The 27,760-nt window shown below is 34.5% G+C and overlaps 1 protein-coding gene and 1 pseudogene across 3 annotated transcripts in view; one reads left to right on the top strand and one right to left on the bottom strand.

The window, feature by feature from the left end:
- The window catches only part of KCNT2 (potassium sodium-activated channel subfamily T member 2), a 341,540-nt gene that overhangs the window by 277,000 nt on the left and 36,780 nt on the right, over window positions 1-27,760 (bottom strand). The window lies entirely within an intron of this gene.
- On the top strand, window positions 10,399-10,474 carry LOC147912339 (U6 spliceosomal RNA; annotated as a pseudogene).

Genomic DNA, 27,760 nt, shown 5'->3' with positions numbered 1-27,760 from the left:
CATTTGATTCTAATTTCTTTAATGCTATCTTTGATTCAGCATTGCTTGACAGACTATTAAGGAAATGTTGATGATACAGGAAGACCAGTGTACTGGTTAACATGATTATTTTACAGAGCACTGTGCATTCATTAATAGCAATAAGTTGTCACAATATTCCTCTTTGCTTCTTTCTAAAAATCTTTTTACTTATATTCACTTAGTCTCAAGACGTTTGATTTTCAAAATATAGAACCTATCACTTGTTTCAGAAAATATAACCTATAACCTTTTCTCTGGCGAACAAAATCAGACGTTAATTTTAAGAAAAGTCCATGATACTGAGACCATGTATACCAATGACACAAACCTTACAACTCAGAAAAATGTGGGTGGTCATATTTCAAACATCAATGACATTCTACAATAAAAAATGCATACACACTAAATATTAAATTCCAAGACGATGCTATTGTTTAACAAGAGCCCTAAGAAATGGCTGACATATTGAGAGACACGACAAATGTGGAGAAGTTTCTTACAGGCATAACAGGAATGGCAGAATATACAAAAGAAAAGACATACATGTATGAATTAATAAAAATGCAGAAATATATAAAATGTACAAGTCTCATTAAAAGTTAAAGAAGATGTTAGGAATATATTAGCAATTTATATGATAACAATGGCACAGAGTAGTATATAAAAATTTTTTGTAGTCTTGCTCATGATAATCTTGGTTTGCTTGTGAAAAACCAAAGCAATGTAATTGCCCAATAATAGAAAATCAGATAAATCTTTTTTGGCACATGGATAGTATGGAACAGTATGCAATCACAAATAATGATGGAAAGCTATTCAGTGGAAAACCAATAAATAAATCAAACAAACTAAAAGAGGCTACTAAATACTACTGTGCTTTGATCCTCTTTGGGTAGAGCCTATACATTTAAAAATAGAAAAAAAAAATCTGAAATCTATTCCTCAAATTATTAGCACTGATGAAATTATGTTTTTGTTTTTTTGAAATTTCTGGCGACTGTTGTTAATCAGTATTTTCCACCTTTCCCATAGTCACCATGTACTACTTAAGCAATAAAAATAAAACACTAATGAAATAAGACATGCCATCACTATCACAAGGTTTAACCATGATTTTACTTCCTAAAATGCTTATCCCTTCACAATCACTTGCTGAATGTCATTTACCAAGATCCAAACAGCTGCTCGCTGAGACATTAGGTCATTTAAAAATACGTCATGCTGGAAATCACATCAGACTCAGAGTCAGAAATGAGAGATCCTTGTCCTAACTGCTACTTGTTAGTTCAGCCAACTAGCCTTCAGCCCCCTGCCAACTTCCCAGGGTTATTTGTTAGGTTCAGACAAGAATTTTCAAAGGCCAGATATTTACTGTAAATAGTGACTTTATAGAAAACATAAATTCTTGACCTTATTACTACCCCAGGATCAAGAACCATATTATCAAATATCCTCAAAGCCTTTATGCTTCTGAATAGTCTGTGGGGGTTGCTCATTCCATTCCTTCAAGTACAATGTGTGGACTTTGCTGTTTAGAGCTTAGGAAGCATTTTCTTTAACTCAAGTGAGCTGGACCCATACTTTCCTACCAGCCCATCACGGAAAACATATCCTCTGAGTTCTCAGAGCAGAATCCCCAAGCAGACTTCCAAAAGGACAGGTTGCCATCTGAGGATTATAATCTTGAGGGAAGTGGACAAACTTCGGAGCCATGTGACTTGCATTTAAATCCAGCTATGAGGCGGACCAACTACAGGACTTTGAACACACCAAGGTTATTGAGACTTACAGTTTCCTCTGGGTAAAATGGAAGTAATAATTCCTACTTCCTAATATCAAAGAGAATGTATGTGAAATATCTAACATAGAAACTGACATGTAGAAGCCTCTCAATTAATGTTTCCTTTCTCATACATTTATGAACCTGGTATTCTTATGATAACCATTATTATCACATGATTTGATAAAATTTCACCCCAAAGCAAATAAACATTTTAGTAAGGCTTCACAGTATTATCACTGAAAAATATCGATTTGTGCTAGGTTTACTGAAGCAACAAAAATAACTCAAGAGCCCAGTGATTATTTCAGCAGGATCTTTAGTCTTTCTGTCCTAGACTCTCTCTCCATGAAGTAATAAGAGATGCCTTTATTTCAGCAATTTAATGTAATTAGACTAAAATGGCTGCTGGTAGACGCGAACAGGGGGCTGCTGATGCTGTTATTTCCTGCATTTAGAAATTATATAAAGTGGTGACTGGGAGTACCTGGGTAGGCTTATCTGTGAGTTAACTTTCTTGTTCTGACTATACAGAGCTGTCAAGATTCTCAACTTTGTGGCTTAGCTTCCTTTGCTCAATACTACAGGAAAGTGGGTTTTTAGTAAACCAAGTCTTCATTAGTCTTTTTCCCCTTAGGAAGGGGATGCCTTATCACATGTTCATATTTATTTATTTCACAGTGATTGCAAATGAGGATCAACAGAAATAATATTCTGACTTAAAACTTTAGTCCATGAAACATCTTTTCAAAACATTAGAGTTTGGGCTAACAGTACATGCTGCCAGGAACAACTCATTCTGACTCTGAATAGTATCATAAACACGAGCAGTAGCCAAGCAAGAAACAGGAAAAAGTAGGTGATTTGTACAATTTCCATGTAATGTATTTGGACATCACTTGAGTTTCCAGAACTAACATCAACAGAACTCAACAGCTAAGTTCATTTTTAAACTTAACATCCTGGAACTCTTTAACATTTCCAAGCTTAAACTTGGAACATGGGTCTTATTAACCAGAAAAGAAGGAAAATGTTGAGATAAACAAGAGGGAAGATACATATAATCCTTGAGACCATATGTTTCTTATCTCGTCCTTGAATTTTCATCATCCCTAGCAGAATTCTATGAGCATAATATTTCTGAAATGAAATAAAAAGAAAAAAGTAGAAAAATTGTGAACATATTGCAATCTCCAATAATTTATCAGCAGCAAAATAATTTTAACATATTTAACAAATTCTCTGAGCTGAGTCAAAATCAGTTATTTTCACTCTCTATTTGAACTTTTGCATATGTAAAGGGATGTTTATAGGATAATATTCCATTCTATTAATATGCTTTGATGAATAATCAAGTTATTGAGCTCTTCTTATAAACCAAGGCTTTAAACCATATGACTTATAAAGCATTGCAATGAAATAAAAGGGCCCAGAATGCTTACTTCTCCATACAATTCTAGGAATATTGTTTCCTCCCATGTACATTTTGGTCATTCAAATTTTACCCCTTCTCAAGGAGAGCAGTAGCAATTCAAAAGCCAAGGAGATTCTCAAATGATTGACATACACAGAGACCTCTATCTGGTCACACTAGAATTCCATTCTTTTCCTGGGCAAACCAAGGATTATATAAATGATGTAGTGAATGGAATTTGTATTGTCAAAACTAGTGTCTTAGGTGATTATCAAGGATATTACAATCCAATTTAGGCTTATACTTATGTCTACTAATATCTTCTAAAGCACAAGGTTTTCTTTCTAATGCTGACAGAATGACTATGAGAAAAGCTACTGATGTGGTGAACCACTCTTCCAAAGTTCAACATTATTGGCCTTCTGAGGACTCTATGTAACAAGAAATTTATCCCTCAATTACAAAAAGAGATCATGGTCCTTATTTCTCTGTAAAGATGTCTTTATGTCTCATAACTATAAGAATCATTTAAAAAGGGAAATATGATGATCCAGAAAGAAGCAGGTATGAATAGGAATCAACTGTACTAGTATTCACTGATAGCACTCTCATGGACCAAAGTGAATTCAGGAACTTTCCCAGTTCTTCCATCTCTGAGATGCTTGGTTTCCCCACCTGTAAAATGAGATTTGACTAGCTTCCTCCCAGGTCAGAAATCTAGCAATTCTTTAAATCAATCCATGTGGAAAGAAAAGTCTCAGCTTGATTACAGAAGCATTTATTTATTCATTCATAATTTTTATGTCTTCTATTGTGCTTGGCATAGTCTATAAAGCGGTGAATAAAAGATAAATAGTCTTTGTACTCTCAGAGCTCACATTATAGTCAGAAGAATCAGAAAATGAACAAACATAGCAATAAATGTTCAACTACACATTGGAATAAGTGCTATGAATGAAAAGTCCAAGGCGCTAGAAGAATGGGTAGATTGAGCAGGTGGGAAGCAGCAAAGGCCTCTCCACTTGTACCATGTTGCCGGGGCCAACGGGCTTCTCTTCTCATAGAGTCAGCCCCAAAAGTAATTTTGTTCATTGAAAGTTGGCTTTCGTTCACAATTCGGAGATAAGGCATGATATCTGTCATTAAGGCCCATTACTCCTGCACTCAGTGGACAAAAGCTTGGAAAGTGATATTTGGGGGATGGAAATTTTTTAACTTAAGACATATAATGCACTATCTCAGAAAACCACAATTTGCAAAGACCGCTTCCCACAGCTGATGGTTTTCCATATTTCAATTTTGAATGCCTTTGATAGATAATAATTTTCAATACATTTATACTTTGAGAGAAAATCATAAATAGAAGTATTGTTCCATGGAGTAAACTGATTTCCTACTAGATTATGAAGGAAATTGTCTCTGCATTCAAAGTACACAATTGGCTAGGTACATTACTTTAAAGTTTCTCATTTTGAAGTCCTGCTCCAAGCAATAAATATGTGCAAGCCACAGAATTATTATTAACATAGTATTTGTTAGACTTAGGAGACTAATTATTAGAGCTGATACAGAAATGCCTATACCCTGAGATTATTCTCAGATGAAGAATAAGAAGGAAATGGGAAGACCAAGAAAGCTGTTGCCAACTAAATTAACATTAAGTAGGAAAAAACATGTTAAAAGAGAGCTCGCATCTTAGCCTTTAAAATTTTTAAAGGGGAAAAAAAGAGAATGAGATCCTGTTTCTTAGACATTAGATTAAATGGTAAAGCTTGAGATAAAAGAAAGCAAATTCAAAATCTACAAAAATCAGATTTATACATTTTTATCAACGTATAATAAATAGATCTTCAAGTCAACTGCAAGAAAAAGCAGACAACTTTATAGAACTGACTCAACTTCACTGATTTCTCTCTGCTGAATCATCTCAATGAGGGGAAGACAAAAACAGATGAACTGTCAACCTTCCCAACACCAGAGGAAAATTCTTACATTATAATTCTCCTAGTAGAGACTAGCTACAACATGGACTACACACTACAGACCACTCAAAATTGCACACCTCCTGTCTCTCTATTTCTCTGATTCCATGTTATCAAAGTATAATTCTGATTATAATTTCCCTTCTCGTGCATATGATTTAACGTGAACAAAATCACTACCCTTACATTATGGTTTGTTATAGTTTAGCTTGCTGAGCATGAATCAGTTGGTGTGAAATTGCATAACTCTGGAAACTGCCCTCACAAAATCAGATGCATTCTAAGATGAGTCTGAGACATTGTATCATGGGCCTCATCAAGGTAAGGCCACTATGATGTATTCACCAAATGGCCAACCACTATCTCATTTTTTCTGTGAGTTGGCTTTATCTTTGAAATTTTGAAGAATAAACTTCCAATTTTTCAGTTGTTACCTATTTGTTAAAGTGTTTGTCCTATTATGTAAAGGTTATCAGTAGCACATAGATAATGAAAAGCCAGAGAAGCCTGAAGCAGTTCATGATAATCCCAATTAAAAATGACAGTTGAAAACAACTCTAACAAATTTGAGAAAATGCAGTAAAATTTATCCCAATTTGGGCTCTTTAAAAAGACTCCAAAAACTTGTTTTTTGAATCATGCTTATTTTCTTTGTACATTTATACAACCTTGATTTTGCTGGCATCAGGACCTTAAAGGATAAGGGTGTTATAAGAAACACAACTTATAGGTAATTATGTTTATAGGGAACCCTAATCTGAAGTATCTATGACTGTGTATAATGTCAAGCCATATTAAAATTAGGTTCTACTAAATTGTAAGACTCAATTTTCAATGGACCATTCGACTGTCTTACATTGATTATTCTTAAAATTGCCTAATTTCTGCTTATTATCCTAGCACCACCCAGTTGAAAAATTAACTTAGAAATGTGTTAAAAGGTTTAGAGCTTGAGAAATGAAGCACGCACTTCCATGAAATGTATCTCTATTTGAATGAAAAATAAATAAATGGCTTCAATCTCTTCTTTGTGCCTTATTATGTTACAATTTTGTATTTTGTCTAAGCAAGGGCATTTCATGCAGTGTTGTTACATAACTTCCTGAAGACTGAACTCAGAAAGGAATACAAAGAAAAATTAAAAATAACGAATATATTTCAACAAAATTATCCACTATAAACTCACTCAGTTTCTTCAGTTATAAAAAGAAATAATAGTCCTATTTTACTGATTATTGATAAAAGGATACAAAAAAATAAGATTTTTCTTTGGGAAAACAAAATATACAGAAGCTTAGTGCCATTCATTAATTCATTCAATAAATATTCGAATACCTCACAGGTACTGGGCACTGCATCGACTAATGGGAATACTGTGCCCTCACTGGGCTTACTTAAATCATTAGTGTGCATACATAAAATGAAATTATTGGTATATTGAATATTTTTCAATAAGCTGATCATGTTTTGACTATAGATTTCTGACATGCCTATAAATCTCAAAATATTAATATTTTACACTGTCAAAAATTTTAAAAGTAAATCCAACTAATATTTTTAATGATATTAATGTCTCTAATGTAGGACAGCATTATTCCACATTATTCCACATGTGGCAGCTCCACATGCCAGCTGTTTTCAATTTAACCACGCACAGTATTTAATTTTTATTTTAAATAAACTACTCTTCTGAAAAAAACGGCATCCCTTCCATTTATCTTGGTAGTCATTAAGTAATGATTGCAACTCTTATCAACAGAATAAAATGCAATGGCATGATCTCAGTATTAGCTTTTGCTTTAAATTTTGGAAACATATATGAAATCATTTTCTCTGACATCTACAGGTCAATCAGCAAATCTAATTATTAGCCTTCAAACAATCATTAAAATTAAAGAAATTATGTGATCTCTAAAGCTCTATGATTTAAGAATTAAATTATTTATTTACAGAATGCTCTTGTAGACTGGAGACTAACCCACAAATCCCAGTGTATTTCCCATGGCTAAAGAGAGAATACCTTGCGGCATGGCTGATGACTGTAGAAGATCCTAACCACATAACCGATTAACATATTTCAAGCTATTAGTGCAAGATTTAAATGCAAACTTAATATTTTGCCTTTTGCTAACAAACGATAACATTAGTTACAAGGGCATGCTATTAGTTTTTGCTTTTACTTTAACAATCCTATTCAAACATTTTCTGTTCAAATAATTTAATAAAGTCCTTAAATATTCTGAAATAATCTCTATGAAATAAATCAGTATCTATCCAAATTCTTAAATTTGAAGAATAACAAAGTGAATTAAAATGCATTTCCTGTGTTGTTCCAAAAATTCTCTTTTGAAGGGTAGCCAAACTTTACTATCAACATTGTGAGTGTAATTCAATGCTGTTGTTGAATACAAGGATCACTCTTAATTGTTTTTAAGTCCACAAAAAAAGAATATGTGCTTCAATATATTTTATAATCCCCATAAAAAACACTTCATTCTTCCTCTAACCACTGTGAAAAACAATCTCCTAATATTGGTATGTGATCAAATGTTCTGAACATCTGAGGATTCAAGAGGAAATGGACTGAAATTGCAAAATTAAAAATTAAATTATACATATAACGTCAAGTCAGGGAACTTATTTGAAAAAAAAAAATTACCCTGTATTTCAAACTCCATTTGCCAATTTTCCAATTCAATTCCCATTAAAAGTTTAAGAAGCTAGATAAAGCTAAATCAGTCAGGCAAAAAATATGTAACGAAAATAAATATGAATTCAATTTTCCTTCTTATATCTTTGAGAAAATAGCAGCACTGAACATCAACCAACCAATGAACAACAACAAAACTTCGAACACCTAAACATGAGCAGACTGTTGTACTAAGTGGAAGCACTGTGTTTACGTGGCTGAAAAATAGTTGTTCAGTTTTGTAAACATGGAGTCTAATAAATCTATGTTAAAAACTACAGTCCACCTCTTAGAACGTATATAAGCTTGGAAATGTTGCAAATCCCCTTCTTCCTCATTAATTCATCTATAAAATAGAACCAAGAATATCTACTTCAGAGAGTTGGTGAGAGATTAAGGATTCAGTGGATTAAGTGAGAGAAAGTCCAAAAAGTGTCCAGCACCTAATCATCACTCAATAATTGTTACATCTTCTTCCCTAAATACTGTATTGATTTGAACATGTAAGACAAAAAACAAGTAATACGTTTAATAATCAGTATTTTAAATACAGTTAAGCAAAAGAAAATCAATTAGAAATGAAATGAATTGTGTTGTAGAACCCAACAACACACCTTGCTGTACTTTAAGGATCAGCAAACAACAGCCCATATGCCAAATCCTGCCCTCTGGCTATTTTTTTAATGACCTGTGAACTAAGAATGGTTTTTGTATTTTAAAATGGCTGGAAATAAGTCCGAAGAAGAATATATTTCATGACATATGGCAATTATATGAAAATCAAATTTCAACGTCCATAAGTAAAGTTTTATTCATGCTCAAACACGCTCATTCATCTACATATTGTCTATGGATGCTTGTAAATTACAACAGCGTTGAGTAGTTGTAAAAGAGGCCTTATGGCCTCCAGGGCCTAAAATAATTGCTATCTGGTCCTTTCCATAGGAAAAATTTGCTGATCTCTGCTCAAGTGAGCAAGAAATCCTAACTTCTGCCATGACCTATTTTGTTACGTTTTAGCAGGACTTTTAAGAGACTCATTTTTGTGTGTGTGTGTGTGAGGAAGATCAGCCCTGAGCTATCATCCTGCTGAATCCTCCTCTTTTTTGCTGAGGAAGGCCGGCTCAGAGCTAACATCTATTGCCAATCCTCCTCCTTTATTTTTCCCCCCTCCAAAGCCCCAGTAGATAGTTGTATGTCATAGTTGCACATTCTTCTAGTTGCTGTATGTGGGACGCGGCCTCAGCATGGCCAGAGAAGCAGTGCGTCGGTGCGCGCCCGGGATCTGAACCCGGGCCGCCAGTAGCGGAGCACACACACTTAACCGCTAAGCCACGGGGCCGGCCCAAGAGACTCATTTTTTGATTATAGTCAATTTATTTTAATTATCTGATAACACACGCTGCACTTTTAACTAATTCATTTTCTATGAGATGAGATGATATACTAAAAATAATGCTTATCGAATAGGAGTGCAGATGAAAATTGGGTAGAGGACAAGATTGGGAGAAAGACTTTTCACTATATTCTTATATAGTTTTTGGTTATTAACTTATGTAAATATGCCACCTATTCAAATATTAAAGAAATATTTTTAAGAGATGAGATGATCAAACACTTTAAGCAAAATCATTTCCTCTGACAAATTACAAAAATGCATATACAGTTTAATTTACAAAAGAAATATAAAAGAACATTTATAATTTTAAGATAATGATTTAAAACATTTAAATAACTAATTTATACTCATTTACACTGAGCTAAAAGCTACCTTAAATATTCTATTGAGAGAATATATAGTTTCTAAAGTGTACTTTTCACTTAATTAGAATTTCTTAATTACTTTCTACAAATTGACCCAAATATGCATTACCCTTCCATAGACACAATAACGAAACAACATCAAGTCTTTTCAAGACAAGAAAATGGAGCAACCTGATAGCATTTGATTTACGGATATAAAACTTCAGAGATCATAGATCTGAAGTAAACACTTAGACATTTTTACAGAACTCTGATTTCCCAAAAGACAGAATACTGGATAAAGGAGATGGAGCTATAAGTCTAGATTATCTAAAAGTGGTTGGAGGAAACTAAATCCACGACAACTTTCTATAGGTCTCCCTTCTGACATAATTTTCCTTCTGAGTTCATCAACCTGCTCACCCTCAAAGAAATGGGAGTCAAGAACAAATTACTTACTGGAAAAAGAATAATGAACATGTCCATGGAATTTAGAAGTTGGGAGGTATTTTAAGCCCATTATTTCATTCCCTAAACCACTCAACAAAAATACACGGATTTATTGAGTGCCTACTATGGGCAAGGCACCCAGCTTGACCCTGGGGAAACAGCAATGAGCAAAAGAGACATGGTCCTCCTCTTGAAGACAATAAACAAGAGGCTCTGTTAAGGGATGATGAATAACACTGAGGAGCTGCCGCTATGTGTATTATGAAACAAGAGCTAATGAAACATGGAAGGAGGATTTAACCTGGTTTGGAGTTCAGCAGTGCTCACATCAATAGCAAACATACTAAAACTGGAAGGACAGAGAATATTAGCACGGCCTCTGTGCAAGGATGACAGAGTTCAGCAAAGCCCTCGTTGAGGAAATAACCAAGGAACAGAGATCCAAAGGGTAAGAGTCACCTAGAGGAAAAGCTGGTGGAACATCGAGAAGCAGAAAATGCTCAAGGCACAATGAAAAAGGGAATAAATACTGTGAGATATTTTATATTAAGCTATAAATAGATAATATAACTGTTTAGCAAATACGTAAGCAAAGTATTAATTTTAAATATAGTTGTGGTGGTCTTGAAAGCTATTGACTTAGAATTCTTCAAGGCAATTCACTAGAGTTAAGCTTCATGCATAAGAAATTTGGTTCATGATTTAATTTGTAGCTTCCAAACAATTATATTTGATATGTAGATAATTATCCCATCTGTTTCTCGGCAATATCTTAGAGAATTAACATTTTAACATACTGCAATTGTGAGGATTCTAAAATCAGAAGACTAAAGTTTAATTTCAGTAAAATGCCTTGTGTATATCTCACAGGGTATTATCAATCAGAAGTCTCTTCTGGTGTAACCACAGAACTATGAATTGTGTCAGTGTGAATAGCAATAAAAAAATCACACATTATCATCTTAACACTCTCAAAGATAAATCTGGGAAGGTAAAAATATAATGGAAAAGGAAATATTGGGAGATAAAAGGAGTCTGGACAAAAATAAAACAATAAAAAAAAATTATAAAGTATAATCTTTGACTTAGGATTTGTATCTCTGAAGAATCATCCCATGTTGGAAAACTGGATATCTGCTCTAATTTTCTATAATTTTCTGGATAGCTCTTACTGAATGAAATTTGTAACATTTCATAATTTAAAAATTAGACCCATTACACACCCATCAGAATGGCCAAAAATAATAAAGTTACACCAGCAAATGCTGTGAGGATGTGAAAAACTGAATCACTCATACATTGCTGATGGGAATGCAAATGGTACCACCATGCTGGAAGAGTTTGGCTGTTTCTTAAAAAGCTAAATATGCAACTACCATGTAACCCAGCAATTTCACTCTTAGACATTTACGTCAGAGAAATGAAAATTTATGTTCACACAAAAACTTGGACACAAATGTTCGTAGCATCTTATTTGTAACAGCTCAAAACTGGAAACAGCACACATGTCCTTCAGTGGGTAAATGGATAAACAAACCATGGTACATCTACACCACACAATACTACTCAGCAATAAAAAGAACAAAGTATTCATTCACGCAACAACTTGAATGTATCTCCAAAACAACAAAAACATCAAAGAAAGGTCACTGTTTCCAAAAGTTATGGTATGCCTATGTAAGAGATCACACTGCAAATTTAAAACACATGAGAAACTGATGCACGGTTGTGGAATATCTCCAAGACTCTTATAAAGTGAAAAAAAGAAATGTACAAAATAGATTATATAGTCACCATCATGCGTATAAAGATGAAAAAAGAAATATGCATAAATGTGTATGTATTTGCTTCCAAACTTATAGAATGTTTCTTGAAGCATGTGTGTATCAGAAACAGAGAATCAGTTAATGCTGATTGTCATTGAAAATGAAAGCTGGGTGGAGGCAGAGAGAGGAAAGAATTTTCACTCTATTCCTTCTATTCTTGTTTATGCAAGTTTTAAAATGTTAAACCATGTACCTATTCAAAAACCAAATACTATTACAAAATAGATATATATATTTCAGCTTCTAATAACTTTCTTCCAAAAGCAACAGAAGTGTTTTAATGTAAATGGGATTGCAATTAGAAAGGTGAAAAGAGCAACTTGAAGAGTTTTAGATTTAGAAGTTGGAAATAAATTTGCCTAATATGTCTCTAGTCTGGAAGTGAATTGCTGGATGTCAGAAACACTCTGATGGTTTGGGCGCTTTCTTTGATATGATTCCATATTCTCACTGAGCAGCCTTTACATCCTAATTTGTTTTCAGACATAGAGTTCACTGGAGAAAGAACGTCCCGAGCAGCGTTCAGGCACATTGGCAGGCTTGGCACTTTCGTGTCTCACTATACACCATCAAATTTGTTTTGTAATACAAACACTAATGTCTCCTATGAGACCAAGCAGAGTGACTTTTCTCAGGATGTGTGCAGCTGAGAAAAAACTTGAAATAATAACTGACTTCACAAAAATAAGAAGGTTGGCTTTAAAACTAAAGTTTGTGAAATGTTTTTCTGGACAAGAGAAAAAAAAATAATCCTCATTCTTAGCAAAAGATTTTAAAAAATCAACAATCCCAGTGGACTTCTCAAACTCCTAGCAGGTTTGGAAAACATAATTTGGTTCAAATATATTTATACTTTCTCCAGACATGCAAAAAGCTACTAGCTGAACTTACAATTCCTATGAATTATTAGATGTTTCCCACAGCCCTAATCCCAAAAACAACCATTAAAAATTGTCCAGGTTTAGATTTTTATCTTCACAAGAGGTTTTTGGAAATCAAAAGAGAAGGTGTTGGGCCGGCCCCATGGCTTAGCGGTTAAGTGCGCGCTCCGCTGCTGGCGGCCTGGGTTCGGATACCGGGCGCACACCGACTCACTGCTTCTCCGGCCATGCTGAGGCCGCGTCCCACATACAGCAACTAGAAGGACGTGTAGCTATGACATACAACTATCTACTGGGGCTTTGGGGGGAAAAATAAATAAATAAAATTAAAAAAAAAAAAACTAAAAAAAAAAAAAAGAGAAGGTGTTGAAAGGCAGGGGGATATAATTATGCAATGACTATAAAACTAACAAGAGAACAAGGGAAGAATCAAAACCACCTTCATCCACTTAGAGCCAATCTTCACCATCATCATGAAGGAAATCACCTGGGTTGAAGGGAAGAGAGAGGAGCATCAACAAGGAGAGAGAAATGAAACCAGGGAGAGTGAGCAGAAGTCATGACCCTTGGGGAAACAGGATCTGGCTGGGGAGACCGCTAAGCACGATGAGTGACCAAACAGAAACCTGGAAGCAAGACTGCACTCCCCTTGGCTTTTTTCTTTTAATGACTTTATTGTGATGTAATTCACATAGCATAAAATTTACCTATTTAAAGTATACAATTCAATGTTTTTTAGTATATTAACAGAGTTGTACAACCATCATCAAACCTAACGTTAGAACATTTTCAGCCCCCAAAAGAAACCCTATACCCATTCACCCATTAGCAGTGGTTCTATATCCCACCCACCCACCATCCAACTTCCCCAGCCCCTGGCAACCACTAATCTACTTTGTGTTTTTATAGATTTGCCTATTTTGAATATTTCATATGAATGGAATCATACAATATGCAATCTTTTGTGACTGGCTCCTTGCACTTAGCATAATGTTTGTAAGGTTCATCTATGTTGTAGCTTGTACCAGTACTTAATACATTTTTATTGCTGAATAATATTCCCTTGTATGGATATGTCACATTTCATACAACCATTCGTCCATTGATGGGCATACAGTTTGTTTCTGTTTGGGGGCTATTACGAATAATGCTGCTATAAACATCCCTGTACACGTTTTTGCATGAACTTATGTTTCCATTTCTCTTGAGTATATACCTAGGTGTGGAATTGCTGGGTCACAGGGTAAACCTACGTTTAACCTTTTGAGGAATTGCCAGACTGTTTTCCAAAGCAGCTGAACCCTGTTACATGCCCACCAGCAATATGTGAGGGTTCTAACTTCTCCACATCCTCACCAAGACTTGTTATTATCTCTCTTTTTTTTTTTTTTTTTTGTGAGGACATCAACCCTGTGCTAACATCTGCCAATATTCTTCTTTTTTTGCTGAGGAAGACTGGCCCTGAGCCAACATCCGTGCCCATCTTCCTCTACTTTATATGGCATGACGCCACAGCATGGCTTGCCAAGCGGTGCGTCGGTGCGCGCCCGGGATCCGAACCGGCGAACCCCAGGCCGCGGCAGCGGAGCGCGCACGCTTAACCGCTTGCGCCACTGGGTCGGCCCCATCTCTCTTTTTTATCATAACCATCTTAATAGGTGTAAAGTAGGTTCTCATTGTGGTTTTGATTTGCATTTCCCTGATAGCTAATGATGCTGAGTATATTTTCTTGTGCTAATTGGCCATTTGTACATATTCTTTGGAGAAATGCCTATTCAGATCTTTTGCCCATGTTTTTAACTGGGTTGTCTTTTGCTAACTGAGTTGTAAACGTTGTGTATATACTCTGCATATATACACAAATATCTAGAATATTAGATATGTGATTTGCAAATATTTTCTTCCATTCTGTGGATTGTCTTTTTCACTTTACTGATGATGCCCTTTGAAGCACAAAAGGTTTTAATTTTGACAAAGTAAAGTTATCTTTGTCTTTTGTCACTTGTCCTCTTGGTATCATACTATTTGTCTTTATCATAGAGGAAACTATATATCTTCTGAGAGAGGGAGCCTAATGAGCTACTTGTCATTGTTGGGACATATGGGCCTTCTAGTGATAGCGGCCAACAATTTGACATTTCTATTATCAACAGATGGGCACCTTCCCATAGCTCTGTGTGTTTTCCAAGTCACCTCTGCTGGTACTCTGTGGCCACAGCTCAGAATAGTCATTAGTCTGCGAAACAGAAGATTGATGCTAATTCCCACTGGGTAGTGACAGAATAGAAGGAAAAACCTAAGAGTCAGGGTCTAGAGAGGGATGAAATCTCCCACTTGTTACAAAACCTGTTACTACAGGTGTTGAAATAAAGAAAAACAAAGAAATCTGAACACACAGATAAATGGAGTTACAAAAAATGAGAACAAGTAAAATGAGAAAGCAAACAATAAACAAAGGAATTTAAAAACATTATCAAAGAAAACCGTACTGAAATAAAGAAAACTCAAATCTGCAGCAACTTATGGCACACTATGCACCACAAAAAATTGATAGCAAAACTAAGAAATGTTCTGGTAAAATTACTAAACTTCATAGAAAAAGAGTTTTATATATATTCAGTAATGTACAAGAAAAGAGGGATAGGTGAATTAGAGTGCTATGAGATTTCTTCAAGTAAATAATATCCAAAAGCACAACAATGTCTACAGTATTAAGCAACAAAGAATAACAAAAGAATTATATATCCACGCAAACTGGCCTTCCAATAAAAGGAGAACATACTTTCTCAGGCATGCCAGAAGTTAAAAAAACAATACTCATTAGACTTGCTTGGGGAGAGAATAAAACTATTTAATGAAATCTTTGCATTTAAGAGATGCATCAGAATAAAAACTCAGAATGAGAGATGCTGTAAGTACTACTGATGAGATAATTATACTCCTAAATAAAGAAATAAGCTTAAGTAACTATTGAAATTATGATTGTAGAATGGAACGTGAATATTAGAAATCTTGCCATTGTAAAAAAAAATTGTTTTGAAGAAACAAAATTGGGAGGTGTAAGTGTGAGGCAGTGCGATGATATTTATTTCCTCATCCTTCATTGGACAGATAACAGATGTCTAAACTTGAAACACATCCATTTCATGATGTTATTACATTTTAGAAGACTCTTTTAAAATTTAATATCTCTTCTTGTAAAGAAACATTTGCTTCCAGTTCATCAATATCTTCAATTTAACTTAAATTTCTTTGTTTTCAGCAATTCTGAATAATTCTGGATTCAGAAAAATTAACTTAATATCTTTCATTTTAAAATGTTTTATATATGGCATGATTCCATTTCAGTAAAATTCTCTCTTATTGTCTCCCCATCCATCCATCTATCTTTCTATCTATATATACATCAGTATCTGTAGATAGAGATATCTGAAATTATCATATGTTAATAATGCTATTTCTGAGTGGCTGAGTTTCCTTATTCATATTTCCTTATATTATTTTTATTCTTAAATAGACGTGTATAATTAGTACAAAAACAATACAGCTATCCTTTAAAACATTGTTATTAAAAATTCATCATTTTATAAGGTAACAGATTAGAAGTAAATTCCAGCATGGTAGAGCCCCAAGAAAAAAGGTATTTCAAGGTAGTGCTTCTCAAATCTCAAAACAAATACAAAGCAGCTAGGAATCTTCTAAAATGCAGGTTCTAATTCCCTAAGTCTGGAGTAGATCCAGAGATTCTGCATTTCTAGTAAGCACCCAGGGCCATACATTGATTAATAGGTTTTAAGGAATTTCAGGGAGTTGCTCATTAAATAAGCAAAACAGTTATAAGCCATGAAAATGAGGATATCAGGGGAATTAGAGAAAACAACAGTCACTAATAAAGAAAAATAGTAAAAACCCATTCTTTGCATTGCACTTCCGTACTAAGTCACCTGAGGAAGATCTGTTTTTACAGTTCTTTAAAACATTCCTTTAGATTTTATGTTCTGATAAAGCAAACTTTCTCTATTTGTTATTCAATGAAATTTATAATTTTGGAAGTTCATTTTCTCCCATTTTTGCCTACTGTGATTCCATCTTTTAACATAGGAACTCCAAGTATTCCAAAGTGAACTAACTACTATGTGGGAATTTTCCTAGGAGAAAAGTAACAGAATTATTCTGCAGGCAATAGGCCCCCACACCAGAGAGTGAGAACAATCTAAGGAGTGAAACCTGTAAACATTATGTACAATTTTATTATGTGATTTGAAGCATCATATCATGAACCTCAAATATTTCATCTCTGGTCTACTTATAATTTGAATTAAATCCTCCTAATCTCTGGTAATATACAAAAATCCTAGAGCAATGTTTCTCAACCAGCATCAGAATCTGTTGGGGAGTTTGTTAAAAATAGACATTAAATGGCTTGGAGGCCAGGCTCTAAATATTGATTTTCAACAAGTAACTCATACAAAAATTGGAAAACCGTGTAAGTCTGTTATTTAGATACATTTGAGTACTTATTTTTTTATTGCTGGCTGAAAGCAGAGTTTAGTTCACTAGAACCTGGATATTTTGATAGAGGTTAAACTAAACAGCAAGTTATAAGAGACCCAATAAACCTTTGCAAGAAGAAGAGTGCAGTAGGAAATTTCGTGGGCCTGGAAGCCTGCATGGCATAAGCAGAGAGAGGATGAGCAAGAAGAAGGAAGACAGAGTGGAGTGAAATGGATGTGAGAAGGCCCAGAGATAGACTCCTGCGTTTTCCAAATGTTCTGAGACTGGCTCTTCCTTTCTCTGGTCAGATGAACTAGACTAGAAATGGCCTTCTGGTTCAATCCTGTTGGTTTACAAAGGAAGAGAGTAAGAATCAGCAAAGTTAAATGGCTGTGCTCATCTAGTATCATAAAGAAGAAGATGAAACCCAAGTCTCTCAGGGCCTTTGAGACACACCTTTGAGATGCACCACGTGACTTCTTAGAAGCCTACTTTCTCAATAGAGAACAGGAGAAAATTTATAAGTATATCCTTTAAAATCATTTATCTGTAGTGGATATTCTCTATATGTTCAAAATTTTTATTAAGAGTATAGACATATGTATATGTATACTACATAATATACATATGTTATTCCTAATTATATGGTTCCAAATTATATGGAATTATATATCTATAATATATTATTATATGGAATATATATATTAGTATATGGAATTATATGTATATATATAATTCCTAATTATATGGTTCCAAAAGTAACAAACCAAAAGATAACAAAAAATGGTGATAGGATATGTATAACAATAAATTTCTTACTGCCATTGTGTGAATTTCAGTATCCCTATTTGGTTCTTAATTCTTTCCCTTGAAAACTGTAAATTTATAACTCTAAGATCTAAGCAAAATAATCATAACCCCAATTATGAAATATACTCCAACCATTCTTTTCTTCCTATAAAGCCCACATCAGGATGATTTTACATCAATTTACTGAAATTCTAATACATTTTAGCCTATCACTGGATAGTTAAAAAATTTTTTTTGATACCTTACATTTTTTGAGTGTTCAATAGAAATCAACAGCTTGTCTCAAATTCAATCCCACTCCCATATGCTTATTATCAGCTTAAAGGGGAAAAAGCATTGCTCAAATAGACTGAATTTCAAAATGTATGCACTTTCTCAGCAGGAGTGAGAGAAAAAAATTTAAACCCAAAGGTCCTGGCAAAATCATTCGAAAAATCAAACATTTGGATTGTCTAGATTCCACTTAAGTGTTTTGCTTCAAGCACCATGTGTAAGAAAAAACACAGAATGAAGATTGGTTATTTTAAAGATGGTACATTTTGTGATCACTCTGTCAGAAAAATGTGGATTTTTATATTACATATAAATAATTTCTGTTAGATATACCATGGTAAAAGATTATCAAAATCAAGAAAATACCTTTAGCCTTGTAGTCTCTCTGTTATCTCTTGTGTTAACATACAGAACACCATTTAGGATTTTAAACATAGACCACATTTATATTTTATCCATGCACACAGGCTTAAAGATAAGCCCAGGATCACTTGGACAGGTTCTAAAATGAATCGGCCAGTAGACACCACAAAACTGAACACGCTCTGTTCCTCGCTTCTAGTCATTTTCTACTTAGTTATCATGGGAACCTCTGTTTCCTTCGGGTAGATGCTTCTGTGCTCTGAACCAAAGGCTGTGGGGACAGTAAAAGGAAAAAAGTATTGTAGGAAGAAAAGGGATTGCTGAGAGTAAATCCAGGTAGACCCCATGGAAAATTTGAATGCGACATGGGAAGATTATGTTCCTAATATTGTTTTTCTAAATACAAGAAACTCTTCACATTTATATATTTATAATTCATGATTTCATATATTTGCCAGACCATGCTCTCTCAGTTCACAGTGCATGTTTTTACAGCATTGCCCCCTGGGGAGCCACTGAAGAAAGTCAGTAGGCTCAGCATGGCTTCCAGAAGCAAAGCTTAGAAGTTCCCTGTCTTGCCTCTTCTATGTCTGACGACTTAGAGATTGAAGGGGATTAACTCCTGCTTAAATACCCTCTGAGATCATTAAATCTATCTTAAATTCATAACTTCTGTTGAATTATTTTCATCAGATTGTTAACACAAAAGCATTGATCAATAAGTGCTGATTTTGTTTTGGTTTGAGGAACACAACATAAAATTTGATATTTAGAATTGTTTGTATGAAGAGTAGAGCGAGAGGAAACAGGAGAGCCAGTATGTGGCAGGTAGACATGGGGCTTTTGAGAGTGTTGAAGATGGGAGAACTGTTGTAAAATGGAAAGGGATTCTAAAGTGAACAGAGGATTAAAAACTAAACTTCGACCACTTTGCTATTTCATTTAGGTCGTGGTGGCTGCATTTTTGTATGCTAAGGACATGTAAAGTAGGATCACATAAAATTAAAATGTGAATGTTCCTTAAAAACTACTTTCCTCTATTCCTTAGAGAGACACCTTCTAAAGTATCCATGAAAGATGAACAGTCAGCATTCGTGTTAGCGATAGGAAACCCTTCATTGGGATGAAGTCCATTCCTAAATATGGGACAACTCTTCTTCTATGTGTTTTCCTGCAGCTTCTTCTTATCTTAGTGTTGCTCTGAATTCTGACCAAAAAAAGTTTCCTTTCCCAATTACATTCACTTAAAGAACACCTACTGTGGGCTACATTTAGTGCTAGATAAAAAGGCTAACTTAAATAAGCATGGTGCTCACTTCCTCGAGGAGCTTAAATATCTCCAGGCTTTTTAACACAGTTCCCATACACACTCTCCACTCTTACATTTTAACCAGAATAAACATTTACTCTTTCTACCTGCCCTGGTTGGTATTCTTTTTTTTTTAATTGAGGTCATGTTGGTTTATAACAGTATATAAATTTCAGGTGTAGATCATTATATTTTGACTTTTGTACAGATTGCATCGTGTTCACCACCAGAAGTCTAGGTGCCATCCGTCAATGTACAAATGGGCCCCTTGACTCCTTTGGCCCTCCCCTTGCCCCCTTCCCCTCTAGTAATCACCAGTCTGGTCTATGTGTTTGTTTATCTTGCACATATGAGTGAAGTCATACAGTAATTGTCTTTCTCCGTCTGATTTATTTTGCTTAGCATAATACTCTCAGGGTCCATCCATGTTGATTTCAAAATATACTACAAAGCTATAGTAATCAAGACAGTATGGTACTGGCAGGAAAATCAGACACACAGCTCCACAGAACAGAATTGAGGTCCCAGAAATAAACCCACACATCTATGGACAGCTGATTTTTGACAAAGGAACCAAGAACATACAACAGAGAAAGGAAAGTCTTCAATAAATGGTGTTGGAAAAACTAGACAGCCACATACAAAAGAACGAAAGTAGACCATTATCTTACACTATAGAAAAAAATTAACTCAAGAGGGTATTCTTTTTGAATTGCTTCACCTGTAACTAACCACAACATGTGAGGCTAACTTTGAAGAGTTCAGAATGTAATAGGAATCTGGGCACTATGTTAAAAGTAATGTGATTTTGTGATATGTCAGAAATATTTATAAATATAATGAACTTGAAACTCTTGTCAATTCTGTTTTTCCTATCCTTGTCTATCAGGTCATCACAGCAGTTGCCTACCGAATTCCAACCCTTCTCTTGTACCCAAATAAAATAAGTAGAAAAAAAAGAGAGAACAAGGTAAGTATTTTTAATGCCAATGGGAAACAAAGAGACCAGACTCTAATTCTAAAATGACACTCCCCAACTCTCTTGACAGCTGTGCCCATCCCTACATTATGTTTGTTTTTAAAAAGAGAAATTACTGATTGTTTTATCATTAAAATTATGAGTGTTTTTCATTTTCCGGGTGTCTCTGTAATAATTCATAAAGGGCTAAACCATTCCTGTTTTAGAAAGACAAATAAAGATGCCATAAAATTTCATTTTTTCAGAATTCTAATAGTATTTGTATCAGAATTTTGAGTAAGAATTAAGCAAAAACAAAGCAAATATCATCCTATACCATTTCTGGAGGAATATAATGATCCCAGTGAACATTCCCACTGAAATTTATCACCTGTAGTAGGCAGGTTGGTATTAATTCATAGCCAAGATGTAATTTTTCATGGCTTCAGTGGATATTCCCCTCTTAACAAAGTTTATGATTCAACATGATCTCTGTGTAGAAAAAAATGGTGGGCTGATAAGAAAAATGACAATGTGGCCCAACATGCACAGAGAATTTATTAATTAACAGCAAAGTAATTCCATTTTACTTACCACAGCCTCATCTAATCTCATCAAAGTGATGAGAAGTATGCAAAAAGAAAAAAAAGAAAATTATGAGATTACTAAAATGGGGGAGTAAAAAAAAACTGATATTTTCAAAGTCTTATTTGTGAACAAGGTCAGGTAATTTACCTGATCAAGTAGGTTAATAAATCAGTTTTCAAGTTATCTATATTCTTTTAAATGAAAATATATATTTACTATTCTAAGGTGCATCTTCTGTTCCCAAGAAAATCAAGCTTCTTATAAAAGAATACTTTTCAGAATTATTAAGAAAAAGCAATGAGATCTAATTATTCTTATGTGGTGAGATGTGAGAGGTTGCACATTCTGACAGGGAATGATCTCTAATATTTTATCTCACTGTTGTCTCCAAAATGTTACAAATTAGCATCCTAGCAATGCGGCTGATGTCTAATACTTTCCAAAAAGCACTCTTTAACTGCAAGCTGATATTATAATAGAGTGATTTTTATTTCTAATTAGAAAATAACATGAAACCAAAGAAATTTCTTCAGTAGCAACAGTCCCACATCCTATCCACTGCTTAAGAAATTATATATGCAACTCTGGTATACCATACAAAAATGTGCATATAGAAATCATATATGCCGAATAGAATCAAATGGCTAAATCTATTAAAATCTACCTCAAGTTATCAGTTAACAAAGAAGATCATAGGGTAAGGATATTTTATCTGATATATAATTTTATAATAATTTTTAAATTTGCCTTAACTTGTATGGGGTTTTTTCTTCTTTTTTTTTTTTTTTCTGTTTTGTTTTGGCCTGCAGCTTTTGTAAGGAAATGGGAGTAATAATATTTCCATAACCAGTGCAATAAGCCAAGTAACATGTAACTTACCAGAATCTCTAATGTCTTTGGGGACCTGGTCAATGATTTGCCAGGAAAACAGAACCAAAAACAAATAGGCTGTGAACCAAGAGTAGGAAGACAAAACACTAACTTGAATAAGCTCACAATTCTTCTCTTCTATTTGCCTTTTTTCCAAATATTTTTCTGATGGTTTTCTATTTACTCCTCTTTTTACATAGTTAAGATGTATTTTATTTCAGAGTTGAAACTTACTTTTTAATTATTTTTGAAAATAGAGTAAAACCGAAAAATATACACTGAATCAAATGTGCCAGATTTTGAATTTTTCTAGTATATATAGAAAATTTAGCTATAAATCTCTAATTCCAACATTATATACCATTTTTTGAAAAGGTGACAATACATTATATCATTCTTAAAGCAAGTAATATCTTGAGAGCATATATATTTTTGAAATACAAATGAGATACACATAAACAAAAGCCATGCCTAAATAAAAAACAGGTAGGTAAACAGTAATTGTTTTACTTGCGGAAAAAATATTCAGTGACTGCTCGCCTTAACTTGAACGCACCTCAATAAGAGCTTTTTAAGGTTACCTAAAGGTAAAATATCTTTTCAATAATTCTTTTATGTGTAATCTACTTACTTTTAATATAGATCAAAGTAAATAAATGGAATATTTTGTTATTTAATATTATATACTAAATGTTATTTAATATTATATATTAAATAACATATATATGTTAAACCTGGCAATGATGAAAAAATATAAAGGAACATATTTCCCATGTGGTTAAAAACTATCTAAAAACATCGTATTTTGTGCCTGCATAGAAATGCATACTATAAATATACATATTCCATAAGTGTGTAAACTATTCCTCCAATTTTGAATATTTAGATTGTGCCCAATATTACACTATTACAAATGAACTGTGAATAGTAAGCACCTTTATGTGCAAAGTTCTTACTGCGTTTCAGAGTAGATTCCCAGAAGTGGATTTACTTGTTCAAAGAGTATGAACATTTCAAGGTTCTTGATAAATATTGCCAAATCATTTTGTAAGAGTTGAACAAATTTACATTCCCACTCACAATGTAAGAAAGTTCCTATTTTACTATATCCTCTTCCACGTTAAATAGTATAACTGTAAAAAGCACTGCTAAATAAGGCATCTCGTTTTAATGTACATTTCTCAGTTTAATGGTGACGTATTTTTTCTGTGGTTAGTATTTATTGGATTTCATCTTTCTGGATTTTTTTACCTGATTCTTTGCAAAATAGCCTCTGAAAAAATTTTATAATACAGCAATTAATCCATTGCTGTATTTTTCCAATGTACTATCTGCCTTTTTTTGTGTGTGTGTGAGGAAGATCAGCCCTGAGCTAACATTCATGCCAATCCTCCTCTTTTTGCTGAGGAAGACCGGCTCTGAGCTAACATCTGTTGTCAATCCTCCTCCTTTTTTTCCCCAAAGCCCCAGTAGATAGTTGTATGTTATAATTGCACATCCTTCTAGTTGCTGTATGTGGGACACGGCCTCAGCATGGCCGGAGAAGCCATGCGTCGGTGCATGCCGGGGATCCGAACCCGGGCCACCAGTAGCGGAGCGCGCGCACTTAACCGCTAAGCCACGGGGCCGGCCCACTATCTGCCTTTTGATTCACATATGAGTGTGTCTGTGTGTGTGTGTGTGTGTGTGTGTGTACACATGGGACACTTTAAATCAACTTTATCATTGTTTTTCTTAAAGAAACTGGTTCTACAGTCTTTTTTTAATCTTAGGAAACTTTCCTAAATTCAAATATTTGATAAATATTCAATTATATTCCCCTTTACTTTTGTACTAATTTAAGTTTTTCATGTTATTCTTTTTCATCCATTCTTCTAAAAATATTAGTAAGGTGCCTTACTATGCATCAAGAAAACATACTTTAAACTTGGCATAAAGCAAGAGTGAACAAAATCTGATACCGCCCCTGTGCTCATGTAGCTTAAAATCTAGTGCAACAGACAGCTATTAATGACAGGAATGCTTGAGCTGAAATGTAAAGATCTGGCCAAGGATAAATTAGGTGAAGGCAGTGGTGAAGGAGAAAAACAGTCTTGCGCTAAGGCAATGTGCTGTGAATTCTAATGAAGCAAAATAAGAACAATGCAGCTAAAAATGTGCAAGAGGAGAGCAGGGAGCGAGCTAAAGCCAGAGAGACAGGTGAGAGAACAGGCAGCACTGTAAGCCTCTGAAGATTTCTGGTCTCCATCCTCAGAAGAATGGAAAGCATTAAAACGTTTTTGATATTTTAAAAACAAACACAAATTAAAAATAAGAGGCTTAATTCTCCCTGTCGAAAATAAAGGAAGAGATTTCTCCACCTTCCTTTCTCTCTGAGCATTTACTTTAGAAAATTTGTATTCATAAGTATCTTTTGCAATGATATAAATCCTTTTGAAAACTAGGAAGTCTCTTCTGGGCTTTATAGACCCAGGACTGTCTTTCTCAAGGACCTAGGAGTTATCTCTTTGAAGTGTAAACATCAAGAGAGACAGTACCCCATCTCTCAGTGTCTGTAGTAGGATAGCAACCTAACTTCAGGGCTCCAAGTTGCAAAATTTCTTCCCCTTATAAAGACATGAGAAGTCTGTTTTTCCTCTGGATAAAGCCAATTACTTAACACAGATGGTCATCCCAATTACAAGGTAAAGTTAGGATGAACTGTGTGCAATAAATGGTGCTGTCAAGTCCTCTTACTCGAAGATTAGTTATTGTTTGTCTTGAGAACGTGTACGCAATGGGTTCTATCTGCTTGGCTCTATTAGAGGGTGAGATTTCTATGTCTGCAGTCTCTTAGAGGATTGCCTGTGACATGCTTCCAATTCTGGTTGAACGCTTATTCAATGATAAAAGTGTTTTATACCTTTGTGGAGAGAATTTCTGGGTTGGAAGAAGATTTTGTTTTTAATTATTTTTCCCCAACAGTGTGAAAGGAGGAAAAATATGCTTAGTTTTACATATCGAAATGATCTCTTTGGCTGCAAAGGAGAAAATGGGTGTGAAGAATGGAATAGTCTCACCTAACTAATAAATAGTCCAGGAGAGAAAGGGGAGGAGCTGGGAATACGATGGGAGTGGTAAAGGAAACAAGTGGATGTATTCACGGATATTTTGTGTATAAGAGCAATAGAATCTGGTCATGAATAGGATATCATGGTAAGAGGTGTAAAGATAACTCCTAAGTTATTTTATAACAGGATAGATAGTTCAAGAAATATAGACACAGAGGGAGGAGCAAGTTTTGGGGAAGATCATGTGCTTGGTTTCCGAAATCCTGAATTTGAAGTGACTGGAAAAAAGCAAACAAAAATGATAAGTTAGCCATTAGATAAGTTATTCTGAATTTTATTTGGGTGAGTGAAGTAGGGTTCTAATTTCTTTTTTCTTTTTTTCTGTATAGCTAATTACCTCGAGGGCAAATTCCGTTTAGCTTGGTGCTTTAACAAAGTCCTCTCTTACCAAATGCAAACAAACACGTAAAACAAAACCAAAAACCCTGAATACTCAATAAAAATATTCTTTTCCTTTACACCAGATATTTTTCTCTTCAGTTTAACTAGACTCCACTATCTAAATCTAACACAGCATCTTTGGTTGAAACACATTTGTGCCCTCCACCTACCTTCTGTGTAGAGGATTAATATAAAAGGGGAGAGATTTGATTCTTTAGAGACTCTCCCAGTATTTGAGCTTTCCTACATCTAGAACTTGGGCGTCGAATCATGATTCTTCCATGCATTCTGCTTTGGGTCTTTCCCAACAACTGCCAAGAATCTAGGGACCTTAACCTAGATCCTATTCCTTAGCCCTCCCAGTCACCCGGGAAAGTCAGGAAACACTCTGAATGTTAGGAAAGAGAAAGCATTTTGTTGTTGTTATTCTTTCTTAGTGGGCACAATTTTCCTTCCAATGCTCCCACCTGGCCCCTGCCATTCCTTTTCCAATCACCGGTAATGAAAAATTACGATGACTGGCTTAATATAATTGCCACTGGAAGTTGAAGAGTTATTGTGTTATTGAAATCATCTGTGTGAATGGCTACCCTGAAATGCAATCATTTGAAGGCAATAGACCTTGTCGTTATCATTCTATGCCAATAACTAAAAGAATGTTTGCCTTCCCTCCCAATTAAGACCTCAATGACTATTTACTGAGCTAAATAAACCAGAAAGAAGCAGGCAGTGAAGGAAAAGATAATTTGCGTCAGGAAATCACTAAAGATCCTTTATTGCCAAGAGGAGTGGGACCGCTATCTCCAGGTCAAATTTGATCAGGGTCAAACAATGAAAAAATGACCTTCCAGACAGGGAAAATTAATAAAGTAGTAAAGCACACAGTTACCTGAGTAAAGCAGTTTGAGTGATTTCATAGATAATTTGGCATCAGAATTTGTGGTCTTTACATGTTAAGTTGCAAAGTTTAGACTGTATCCTTTGGACCATGCAGAAGACAGGGGGATGCACAATAAAAATTGTTTCAATAAGAAATAACATGATCAAAGCATAAGAGTATGTAAGATTAGTCAAATGGGAGGGACAGGGAACCAATGTCTTAAGAAGTTATTTCAAGGCCAGATACAAAGTAATAAAAAGGCAAATTAAGGTGGTGGGAGTGAGAATGGAAAAAAGGGAAACTTTACAAAATCTAAATGGAAGCTTACCTGTAGTTTCACAATGAACAAACTATTTTTTATAGTTTAGTCATGCTAGTACCAACTGACAAAAAGCTATCTAAAGGGCACTTCATTAGAGATAAGAAGGAAATTGTATATCATTACCACAGCTAATTGTGGTAGATGAATGCCTTATAAGGATGTCAACTTAATATGGTACCTGCTATGCAAAAAGTATAGGATGTACATAAATACGTTATGAGATTTAGCACTTTGTTTGTTACAAGATATTTTTAAAAGCACGATAAAAATACTTCTAGGTTTTCAGTATACACTTAAAATAATTGTGACAATATTTCACAAAATCAATGAATAAATACACATAAGGTCCATAGACAAAAATAAGTACTAAAATGCATAACTAAACACATCAAGTAATACAGAAAAAAAACACAAAGTTCATATAACATCTAATTAAGAAAGATAGTTATTAATCAACCTACTCCTTAATCAAAAACTTTACTGGCCGAATATTCATTACAAAAGTAATTATGAATCCCTCAATTTAGAATAGGTCCATCACAAAACAGTTCAGTCTACCCAGCCACACCTCTCCCTCCTCCTCTACTTGGAGATCAACGTTTTAACTAAACTACAC

The sequence above is a fragment of the Ceratotherium simum genome, chromosome 36, assembly GCF_057802395.1.
Source record: "Ceratotherium simum simum isolate JZ-2026a chromosome 36, ASM5780239v1, whole genome shotgun sequence".
In the NCBI taxonomy this organism is placed as follows: Eukaryota; Metazoa; Chordata; class Mammalia; order Perissodactyla; family Rhinocerotidae; genus Ceratotherium; species Ceratotherium simum.
The sequence above is the reverse complement of the archived record's forward strand: the minus strand, read 5'-3'. Positions and strand labels throughout refer to the sequence as shown.